The 12,342-nt window shown below is 40.1% G+C and overlaps 1 long non-coding RNA gene across 4 annotated transcripts in view; it reads left to right on the top strand.

The window, feature by feature from the left end:
- LOC135319027 (uncharacterized) overlaps positions 1-5,352 on the top strand; it is a 50,619-nt gene extending 45,267 nt beyond the window's left edge. For all 4 annotated transcript variants that reach the window (XR_010377594.1, XR_010377596.1, XR_010377595.1 and 1 more), the window contains one exon: positions 4,864-5,352. This is a non-coding gene — a long non-coding RNA (uncharacterized LOC135319027). The remainder of the gene's footprint in view (positions 1-4,863) is intronic.
- The last annotated feature ends 6,990 nt before the right edge of the window (positions 5,353-12,342 follow it).

Here is a 12,342-nt window from a genome sequence, read left to right on the forward strand (position 1 = left end):
AGTCTGTGTGTACACACGTTTTTCAGAGTTTACATATCCATTGACATGTCGTCCTCCAAAATGTCACTCACAGTTTGTTCTCTCACAGATGGACACTAGCTAGATTATCGTTTATAAATTTTTGCCAATATGATGAACAAAAGTGCTTTTTCATTGTTTTAGTTTGTATTTGATGACCAGTGAGGTATTGAGCATTTTTCACTCATTAGCCATCTGACTTTTTAAAAGTGAATGATCCCTTTTGTCCTTTGCACACATTTAAGTGAGGGAGCTTCTTGTTGCTTTGTGACAGCTCTTTGTATGTTATGAACATTAACCCCTTGTCTTCATCAACATGTATCACAGAGCTTTTTCTTGTCATTTCTTGCCTTTCATTTTGTTCAGTAGTTTTTTTATTTTCTTTGTGGCCCAAAATATTTTTAAGATTGTAAATGTCTTCCTTTTGGGTTTTATCTTTGGTATTATTCTTAGAAACACTTTCTTATAATGATATAAATCTCTTCTGTAAGTTTTTTTAATCTCTAAGATGGAGATGATAATAGTACTTGTTATAGTGAGGAGAAGTTGAATTAATATGAGCAAAGAGTTGCATTTGTTGTTATTAGTATTTTAATATTTACATCACTATCTGTAATTTTTCTTGTGGTCATTAGCACAGGAATAGAATTTGTTCTTTCCAGGTGATTCTCTGATTGTCCCAGGAAAATTATTGAATTCATACTTTGCTCTTTGATTTGAAATCCCAACTGTAAAATATACTTATGTACACTAGAGTCTCTTTTTGAGCTCATGGTTATTTCTGTCAATTTTACTTTCTTACTCCAGCGCTATATCTTACATATTGTAAAAATTTATTTAATAACTGAAAGTGTGATTTTTTTTGATTCTTTTCTTCCATCACAAATTTTCTTGGTTAGTATGAATTTATTATTCCTGAAGAATTCTAAAATACTTTGTTCAAGTTAAAAAACACAGATAAGGGTTTTCATGGGATTTTTTAGTAAGTTTTGAATTATCTTTAGAAGAACGTACATCTTACAAAACTGCTTTCCTCCATGCAATATGTTGATGTCTCTACATTCACACCTCTTACTTTACTCCTCAGTAGAGTCCAGTAGTTTTCTCCATGTAGAACATGGGCTTTAATTTTGAGTTTATTCCAGATTATTGTTGATGTCTTTGTTAATTCTGTAAGTGAGAATTTTTGCTATTATATTTTGTAACTGTTAAACCTGACACCTAGGAAGGCAGAATCGGTTTGTAAATACTCACTTTGTAAATTGTCATTTAAAATTGTAAGTATTAAGTACTTGTTCCAGAATCCTTTCTTTTCTGTTTTAAAAATTTGTTTCCAAGATTATCAAAATGGTCATAGCTAAGTAGTATATTTGGGGAGACAGATGGAGAGAGGTAGTGTGGCTTATGTACAAACTCTGAGCAGTTTCATGGCTGCCTTTAGGCTGGAGAAGCCGCAGAAGAGCCCAGGTTAGACCAGGGATGGCTTTGTATGCACTGGAAAGCGAGCTTTCCTGCCTTTGTGGAGAAGCCTGTTGGGCGTGACAGGTAGATGATCAAGGTCCGATGGAGGCCATTGGCTGCACAGAGCGCTGTGACTGTGAGAACTGGCGACCATTAACATGGGAAATGCTTGGGGCCAGGAACACTGCAGGGGAGCTAGGCAGCCTGTGTGTTAAGGATTTTCCAGTCCTGGAGTGGGAAGAGCAGACTCTGCATTCAGATCTGAGTTTGAATTCATCCTCTCTTGTTTACTGGTCCTCTGACTTTTGTCAAGTTATATATCCGCTTTGAACTCCTGTTTTCTTGTCTCTCAAAACAGGAGAATTACGGCCTGCTGCTAGAGTGTTTGATCAGCGTAAATGATTTGTGTCTATGAGATGCCACGTACAATCACAAGCTCAGTAAGAAATGGGCTGTCACCTTTCTTCTGCAACTCAGTGCTTGACAAGACTTGGGGAAAGCCAGTCCATAATTTGTGTATGATGTAATTAGGAAAAAAATTAATGTCTTGCCTTTCCCTAGCAGTATTCGTACTCCTTTGCTACATTTACTTCTTTCCTCCTTTCCTTTCCCCTTTCCCCTCTTTCACCATAAGAGCCTGAGACTCTCTCAGAACACTAGATTCAAATTACTTTAAAGGTTGTCTCATCCTCATGAAATGACTGTAAGATAAAAAAATCTGTAAATATCCCAGAATTCATTGTATTTCATTTACACACACACGCACACACACACGCACACACACACACACAATCAGGCTACCTCCCACTTGCTGAGGGAGAAGGAACACTTTTTCTGTGTTTCCATTCACTGAGCGTGAGAACAAAGTCTCTTATGCAGAATTTCTCCCGGCTTCTTGCATGGTGTTTTTAATTGGATTTCTGCTTTGTTGCCATAGAAATATTCTCCTAATAGAAGAGAGACAGTGAAGATATAGACATTCTGCTGAGATATTGGTTTAATCATATTTGAGTTGGAAAGTACTTAAGATCATAGAGCCGTAAATTTTTATGGTTGAGAATCCATGATGTTGTAACTTGGACAAGAACCTGGGTCTTCTGCCATCGTGTCCATGCGGGCGAAGAGGCAACTGGGCAGGGGATGGCAGGGGTCTTTCTTGCTTGAGTTCCAGGGTCTTGCTAGTTTTCATTGCTCAGCTGTCTTTAGTTTATGTCCATGTGGCCTCTCATGGGAAGGCCACAATGTCCTGTTAGACTGAGTTTCTAATCAGCAAAAAGCTCTGGATCCACTCATATTTCCCAGAGTTTTTCTGCTGACCTGCTGACACTTTATACAAATGAGGCCTAAGAAACTACTGAATACAAAATCCTTATTGATATCACTTGCCCTCGAGTTCCAAAGGAATGGGGTGCTGTCTCAGGCTGTCTAAGGCTAGATCTGAACAAAGATATGGTGATAGGCTGTGCTGCTGGACCCTCCACAGTCAAACGGGATTTCCACCTGGTTTTTAGAATCAGGCAGATGAGTTCAAATCTTGCGTTTACCAGTTATTAGCTTTGTGACCTTGGGGAAGAAACTGTACTTCTTTGTGTCCAATTTTCTTTGTCTGTAAGTAAGTTCAGTAAATATTTTAAGGTTTTTTTTTATAGAATTGAATGAGCTAATTCCCTCATTTATACCTAAAGTACTGATCACGTGGTTCTATGTTGGTGCTTTGGTAGTTGATTACTAAGGAACTCGGCAGTGAGAATGTGGGTGGTGGACCCCTGGATCATAGAGTTTATATTCCAGGATATGCTTGTAAAAGACTGGATGTGCAGTGGAATTTTAGTAAATATCCATATATTTCCTAATCCACATTAATTGTTTATATATCTTTACACTAATATATGAACAATTTTTTATTGCAATTTAAATATCTTTTTAGTATTTAAAATATGCAGCTATAACAAAAATACATGAAATAAACAGATTTGACTTTTATTTTCTTTTCAATAAGCAAAACAAAATAAAATAGAAAAGAAAAAAGATTTGAAGGAGTAGGAATAATTTTATTTCCATGGAATCAATTCCCTATGTTAGGTTTTTTGGTTGTGTTGCTAAACAGCATATAAAATTTATAGGTTGTGACATATTGGAAATGGGGAAACAGTGGAGACATACTACCTCCAATGAAGTCATTTAGTTACCACGTCAAAGCTAGTTCTGCCTCCTGAATGACAGGCCAGTAAATCGGGAGATGATGTGTTAGAGCAAGGAATAGTGACTTTATTTGAAAAGCTGGCAGACCCAGAAGATGGCATACTGATATCCTGGAGAACCCTCTTCCCCAAGTCAGAATTCAGTCTCCTTTTTTACTAAACAGGGGTGGGGATGTGGTTGGTTGTTGCAAACTTCTTGCTGTACGAATTGATTTCCTTGGAATCCTTTGTTCTTGCAGCTGTCCATGTGGGTCAAATCACGGTGACCCTTTAAAACCTCCAAAAAAAAAAACAAACAGGTTATTCTCTATTTTGCAAATTGCCATCTCTACATAAGTGTAGAAGAGCTAACATCCTTAAAGATCAGAGCCCGCAGAATAGGCCCTCCTGGATATTTCAGGCTAAAGGCAACTTTCTTTTACAAACGGTGCAGAGCTAGCATGTCTAAGCCTAGAAAACAGGGCACAGGTTTAAAGCCAAAGGAAAACATCTAACATTAAGTCAAATTTTTTCTTTTCTATTACAATTCCTTTTTCCACCTCATAAATAATTTTAGTAAGGAACATGAACAATTTTTAATTTTTTTTCTCAATAATGGATAAATGAGCCAACTACATTTTTGTGAGCAGCGATGCTGTGCGTGCCTTGGGGTCACAGCAAACTCTTGTTGGGGGTGGTCGAACCTGCAACAAGTCTGATGCCCTGTGAGTGTTGGTGAGGGTCTCCCTAACCTGGGGCTCTCTTCAAGAACCAGCATATGGGCATTGACCTCTGGAGACCTCTTTTTTAGCTGCAGAAAATTTTTTCAGATACTGTGATTGAAAAATCACTCCAGCTGGGGATAAGTAGGGAATAAAGGAAGAGGAAAAGGGCTTGGAGTAAAATAGAAGAGAAGGACAGAAGATTAGGGAGCCTGGGGGCTTGGAAGCGGGGCTTCGGGAGAGAGACGAGCAGAGGTGGGGAGGTGCCCGGCTCCGGAACCAGCTCCTGCACCTGTCCGTGCGCCCAAGCCACACAGCATTTAATTGGCCCAGGACGCTATCCTGTCTGGATGTCACCCTGGGCAGAACCTTGAGAATCGAAGGTAAGGGGTGGGCAGCACTCACCTAGGGGACACTGAAGGCTTTAGTCAAGTCCACAGTGCCTTTTATACTCATGTGTCTTCACTTGCCATTTATCTTAGGATCTGAGAAGCAGGAGCAAGGAATTCAGGGAGAGATCCAGGAAGACATCTGACTCTGTTAAGAGACGACATTCACAGCGACAAGGGGAGCGAAGACACTTGCAGCAAAGCAAAATGAATTCACAACGATTGCATCAGAGCTGCAGGTGTGAGAGAGCCTAAGCCTGTCTCAGAGTGCAGGGGACAAGTGGAAAGGAATGGTAAAATTTCCACTGACAATTGAAATTTTGTTAAATAGCCTGCTACTCTTAATTGTATCACTTCATTGTATGTAGGTGTATTTCTGTGAGCATTTATAGGTTCACACAACCCCACCAGCACCTCTTGCCCCCATCGGGGATGGGCTTTCTCAAGCACAGTGCACCTCATGCTTGATTGGCCACGCTACGGGTCCTGGCCTGGGGCCGGGTTGCTGCAGGGCACTGAGTCCCCGAGGCACGGGCAGTGAGACAAGACAGGAACATCTCAGCTCATGACTGAGGGCCTCCGTTTCCCCCTGAAGTGTAAGAATGCCGGTGACTCAGTTAGAAGCATGCTTCGAAGCTGTCCGTGTACTTGCCACCCAGAAGCAGAGCCTTGGAGCTACCGAATTTCTCCAGAATGCAGTTTACATTCACCTTGACAAGTGAATTATGTCCTTTTACAAGTGGAGGAATTGCTGCCGTTTCCCTGGAACTTACTCACCACTAGTGTATATGATTTTCCTTTGCTAGGATTCAGTATAGCCTGCTAAAAATTCTGGAGTCAGATCTTGAAACCCTGATGAAGAGGATTATTTATTTTATTTCTTTATATGATAGTATTTTACTTTCAAAATTCAGAGTTTTCAGTTCATTGAGGAATTTTTTCGGGGGTTGGAGAATCAACGTTTCTCTTACCATCTTTGTGACCTGTTGCTATATGCCTCTCACCTGTCTTCTGTCACTTGTGAGGCAGTTCAATTTGTGACCCTGTGCAGGTTGTTCATGTTATAAAATATAAATTCTGTAAAACTACAGTCCCTTTTACTCCGAAGACATTCTACAAGTACTACTTAAATCTGGGTGTGGTTTTAGAAGACAGAATCATTAGAACATGTACTTGCAGGTTGCTAGTGCAAAATCCCCAAATCAATAGTCTAGATCAACATCTAAAATCTTTCTAATCTACCTTGGATTTGTATGGATAAGTGAAGCAGTTTGCTAAGAAATCAAGACCAGGTTTAGAATACAGGCTGGTGTAGCTCAGCAGGTCCTCCCATGCTGATGCTCTGCCAGAGGGTGGGGCCAAGGGGAGAGGGCGTGTCCTGCCCTCCCTGAGCTGACAGTTTGATGGCAAAGAGCTTCACCAGGTGAAGAACTGGGAGTTTCTTCTAAGAAAAGTGGGTTTGAAAAGAGTCCTAAAAGCGCGGGAGTGACACAATCCCATTTGTCTCAAGTAGGGGAGAGCGGCTGTAGGGCCAATTGGGAGACTCGTGAGTCCAGGAGTGCAGTGTTGGTGGCTTCCACTTGAGCGGTGGGACGGTCAGTTTGTTAAAGCGAACAGATTGAAGACATGTTTCGATGGTAAAAAGGAAAGGATGAATGCTGTCTGTGAAGTTAGAATGGAGTAAGGCCCAGGTTTCTGGGTGGATTAATGAGGTAAATGATAGCCCTGCTGTGCTGTGATGAGGGAAACCTGCAGAGGGAGTTCTGGGGAAAATCTGATGAGTTCAGCTGTGGGTAAATGAAAGGCTGTTAGATGTGTGGACATGGAGCTCTGGTGAGAGCCAGTAGTGAGAAGGGGGAGGGGAGAGAGTCTTTCAAATCATTTTGTCTTGTGAACATACAAATAAGGATGAGCAATGACACACTTAACACCTCTATATTCTGGATTTAAAACCCAGTAACATTTTGCATTATTGACTGCAGAGGTTCTTAATTTTTTAAGAGAAATAAAATAAATAGAAACAAAATAGTGGAGTTAATCAACATCTTAGATTTGATGTGTGTCCTTGTGTATATTTTGATACCTCATCTGTTTATAACTATAATCTACAAAAAGTTAACTTGCTTAGCATAAGAGTTAAACAGAGGGACGTGACACACACTGTTAGGGGTGGAAGCTGATCACCTTGGGCAAATTATGTCGCCTCTCTGTGCCTTAGTTGCATCTTCTGTGACTGCCCCTGGGCCCCTCATCACAGCTGATTTCCTAGACTAGATGTTGGGAGGGAGGCTGCTGAAGGGATTAAGAAGTGGCAACTGCTAGGGATACTGAAGAGTGAGACAAAAGCAGATTAAAGCCTATAAACTTAGTACAAATACCCTCAAAAGAGAAAGAACCTTGCAGTGTTTTGAGCCACTTAGCGTAAGGAAAACAAAATCACGTGGACCCAATTCTGTTGAACATTTGAGTATTGTGGGTGGGAGGGTGTCATCAAAAAAGTGTCAAGAAAAGGCCTTTTGGTTTCCCTTGACGTTTCCAGTAAGGGTGAGTAGCATAAGCAAAACCCCTCCCGGTTCACAGTGGAAGGTCTTTTTGTGCAAAACTGACCAAAGTTTGGAAACCACTCTTCAGCGGTGCTGGCAAATGAAGAGACTTCTGGATTGGGTGGGGCACTTGCTGTGACTTCCAGGTGACCTGCTGGCTGGGGACTGTTAGGCCGGCAGTAGGTTTGCAGGGAGACCCGGGCATAATCCCTGCCTCTGAGGCTGCTAGTCTGATTAGTCCCCTGGGCACATGCAGTCCTAATGGGGCAGCCCGGGATGTGGCCTGGGACACCTGCAATGCTGAGGGCGAAAAGAGGGCTTCCCTGAGGGGGTGTCCCTGCAGAGAGTGGAAACGTCCTCCTGCAGGTGAGGAAGAGCCTCTGAGCAGGGGGAAGGATGCACAGGCAAGACCAGCCTGAGCACGGAGTGTTTGGGAAGCCAGAAGTCATACAGTGGCCCGAGCAGCCTTGTTCCTGAGAGACTGGAGGTAAAAGATGCTGAAAAAGCAGGCTAGGTTCAGACCCTGTGGTGTTTTATGAGTGACAGGAAAGGACTGGTCAGGCAGGCATGAGAGAACCCTGTGGGCATCCCAGCTGGGGCGTCACGCCGGAGGGAGGAGCAGAGTTATAGACTTTGCCACTTATTAGCTGTGTGACTTTGAGCAAGATCACCCCAGTTCTCTCTATATATATCTTCAACTCTAAAGTGACACAGTGACAAGCTCGTGTCATCAGAAGGCTTAGTTTAGCTCTGATCCTCTCTGTCCAGTCCTGTCAGTGCTTCCCTGTGAGGTTCTGTAGCGGCTGCTCTTACCCTGAGATGGGAGGGCGTAGAGGGACATTGTAGCACCCGAGGGCAGGATGGGTTTGCTTTAAAAGCAGACATGTTGCCGCCTGCAGCTGCAGACCTGCAGGGAGCTTGGTTGATGGTCGTGGAGAGAACTTTGGAGTCCTTAGCGTCGTCTTGAGACTTGTTTTCACTTAGGGACCAGATATGCCTTTGCAGATTAATGTTGAATATTTGGGCTTCTGGCAAAGCTGTTTTCAGAGATGGGTATATACGTAACATATCATATAAAATAAAATGATTTTCTTAACGTGTGGGACTTTGCAGCTGTTGGGAACATCTCTGTTGCCCTGGTCTCCACAGAGGACACTAGGTGTCAGCAGAGCGTGCGGGAGGGCAGGCAACCCACAGTGCTTTTGCCGGCTGTTCTCCCCAGTAGGGCAGTCTGCTGAGTTGACTCTTCTCTGAGTTTGGTTACCAGATGAGCAGACAGAAAAGTAATGAGTTCTGGTGGGACTGTATAATGACAGGAAGAAAGAGGAACCAGTAGTTTTTCAGGACTAGAACACGCTTTTGGTTCCTGATCCAGTGTATTCCATTACAGAAGTGATGAGTTGTGTCTATTTTGGGACTTGATTGAAATAAACGTTCAGCCTAAAATTAAGAGTTGTGTTTCATTTGGCGGGAGGACTCGAGCCGGGATGACAGCCTCTCAGATCACTCTGAGGAACTGCTCCCAAGAGGTATGGGAAGAGCTAGGATATACAGGAGCTTTACAACAAAGACCAGGTAGTTGGAACAATAAAAGATTGCTTGTTATCTAAAGAAAGCCAGGTATCTCAAGTTCAAGAATTTAGTGGTTTTCTATGTATGGGGGGAAGCAAACATTTGGACTCACTGAATTCATACTTTAACAAGCACCTAGCTATCTAGGGCAAGTATCCTGTCCTTTCTTATTCTGAGTCTGCTCAGAGGGCACCAATATGAGTGGCTGAGAGGCTGGGTTTCAGGCATGTACTCGCTGGGGTGTGGCAGCGGCTGCTGATGGTTTGGCTTCAGGATTCTTTGTTTACTGACGTGGTTGCAGTATTTTCTTTCACATTGTAGTACTTTCATTCACAGTGCTCCCCCTTGGTCCTAAATTCGACCAATATTTTGAGAGAGGTTTCATGACCAATTTTGTCCCATGGTGCTAGGATGGCTCATTCCTACTTCTGGTGAAGTATCTTCTGAGCTGCCATTCAAGGTGCTAGTTTTTTATCAGACCCTATTGATACTAAAAGTTCTCTGGATCGCCTGTATAACTAGTCTATTATGATCCAGGAATTGTTTACCCTTCGTTGCTCATTACCATAACTAGAATCGCACTATTACAATTATTTTATACAGGGTTATAAATTTTATCTATTCCTTCAAGATGTTTAGCCATCATCAATCTTGTAGGCCTAGTTACACATTGGGAAATGTAACAGACAACAATTTTATTATATAGACAGGATATAAGTAATTCAGATAGTAACGTTTATAAAGTCATGAGTAAGAATTTAATAGTCGAGAAGTTATATTTTTGGGTTAAAATTTTCCTTGTGTTCCTGATTGAGTTTGAGTGATCTTATGAGAAATTTCATATTTATGGTCAGGGTCAGAGCAGGTATTAATTGGCCAGGTGAAGTCTCCCATCTTGTAAGATCAACAGTGGCCTAAACAGAACTATTATTTCTTTTTAGAGTAACGTTTCTGAGGGCTATCTAGTTAGAGCCTTGGAGTAGGGAAACCCACCAAGGTAACACAGAAGTACTAGACATAGGTAATTTACCATAAACTTAACAGTTGGAGTAGTTCATAATCAAAGGTAGGAGAAATTATCAAAGTAATTGGCATACAGGCCTGGTTCGGTGTCTTGGGTCTGCAGTCTTCTTCAGATGTTGTCTTCTTCTCATCCTGACCTGGTAGATTTTTCTCCATTTGGGCATTGTTTTAAGGTGAGCAGTGCTCTATAGGCCAGTGCACTGCAGGGGCTGTTTCTGATAGGAAATGAATCTGAAAGTCCGTTTCCTTCAGCTTTGGTGTGTATGGTCTTGTTAAGAGTACCTGATAAAGGGTCCTTCCATTCAGGTTGGAGACAGTTCTTTAAGTCATGCCTGTTCCAGTATTTATAATACCCTGGCTGCTGGTCATGGGGCATTGGAACTTTACCAAGGATAGATTACTGAGCCTCAGAAACAAACCTAGAGTATTCTTTTCATAATTCAATTAACCTTTACAGCAATGTGACATAACAGCAAGGAATGATCTGGGAAATGTCTAAGTAAATATAGACCTCAATCAACAAAACTAGAAATTAATATCCACTAAAATATAATCTTTTTTCTCTCTAAAGTTACCCTCAGTTTTCTCAAATATAGTCAAATCAAGATTAATTTATTTACAAGCTAAGTCTGATTATTTGATTATATAGGCTTTTTTTAAATTGGCTGTGTTGGAACTTTTAATTAGGAGTCTCAGGGTAGAATGTTAATAAGGTTTTCTTAGGCCCAGAATGCCTCGTCAAGGGCTTGTCATGGATTTCTGCCTTACAGATTTAGGTAAATTCTTTTCTCTTTAAAATCCTTAAAATACTTTGAGATTGCTATATCTGTTAGGAGATGATCTTCCTCATTTGTCTGATAGACCCACTGGGGACCTTAGAGTTTTTAGTCTCTTGAGGGATCAGATAGAGAGAAAAGATAACTGTTCCAAGTCTGCTTACATAGGTATAACTTATCAAATTTCTGTGAATCATAACTAGCTTAAGGAGAAGAGTTTCTTTATGTCTGGGAAACAGGTTAAAAGCCAGTAGTATGTCAGACAAAATCAAAAATTATAACCATATTCACCAGTTTACTCAGTCCCATGTAACTAATTCTTTTACTCAGAGTTTTCATTAGACCTTTAAAATTTCTTACCCAGTTAGTTCAGTGCTATAGTTCGAAATTTATTTGAAATCAATAAATCTCCTTGAAGAGAAAGCAATTTGCAAAATCATCAGAAGGAAACAATTAACTGTATATAAATGACAAGTGATTTAAAAGCATGGTTAAGCAACGTCACACTATAATCGATAAAGAAAGCTGGTCACTATAACTAGAATTATGACTGGTAACATTTCAGATATACCAGAATTTTAGGGAATCCATATAATTTATAGAATATCTATATTAATAATATTTTCTCATACAATATAACCTAGGAAGATCTATTATTCATTTGACAATACCATGTTATTTAGCATGCCAAATGAAACTTACTAGTTTAAAATCTCTCTTTGGGATGTTTCAGGGGCCCTCTGTAGCATCCCAAACTTAACTGGAGATTAAAAGAACTTTAATTAGAAATTGATATTTGGGGAGCTTGTTAAAGGTTTTCAGAACACTTGGTCAGATAAACATATAGATCACTGTAAAGTAGTTCTTTTTCATTAACAAGAAAATACGTTAAAGTAAAAGCAGAACAGGTCAGTTATGTGGTATAAGAAGCTTTACAATTTGTTACTGAAAGTGGATTAACATTTTTAGAAAATTTTGTCATCTTAACAGAGAGAAAACCAAATCTAGTCTTGTACCAGATTACTTCTAAGATTCATTTACTTTGCCCAAGTTGATTCTAAACTTAGACAATTCTGACAACGTACAAAACTCTTTCCTCAGGGTTCCTCTTCCACAAGCGTTCCACAGCTTTCTATACTCACATTAGTGTGTCCTTTATTTTCTCTTCCATTCAGAAGTAACCAGCTTCAGAAGAAAGTCACTATTTTTTATTAACAAAATATAATTACATTCATATATCTTCCTTTACACATTTATCTTACTTTCCTAGGATACTGAGATTATACCCTTAATAATAGAGATTATTTCAGGGTAGCACCAACCATTTATTAATATTTCTAAACACCTTTACTTTCTTTGTAAGGGTAAGTTAAATGTTAAATAATTCATATTTCAATCTTATTTTATCTGAAAGTGTCATAGCTATTTAATAAAATCCTATCATTTAACTTAATTTAGCACAACTCTAGAATTTAAAGATACCAAACATTTAGAGATTATCTTAACCATACATTTTAAAAATATATTTTAAAAATTTACCCAAAGCTCTCATCTCATTTGCATTTAATTTACTTAAAATTTTACTACACCACATTACTATTTTTTTTTCTTGACAATTCTGCAACAGATATAACAGGATCTTATTTGACTTTCATTAA

This window comes from Camelus dromedarius, chromosome 23 (assembly GCF_036321535.1).
Source record: "Camelus dromedarius isolate mCamDro1 chromosome 23, mCamDro1.pat, whole genome shotgun sequence".
Classification (NCBI taxonomy): domain Eukaryota; kingdom Metazoa; phylum Chordata; class Mammalia; order Artiodactyla; family Camelidae; genus Camelus; species Camelus dromedarius.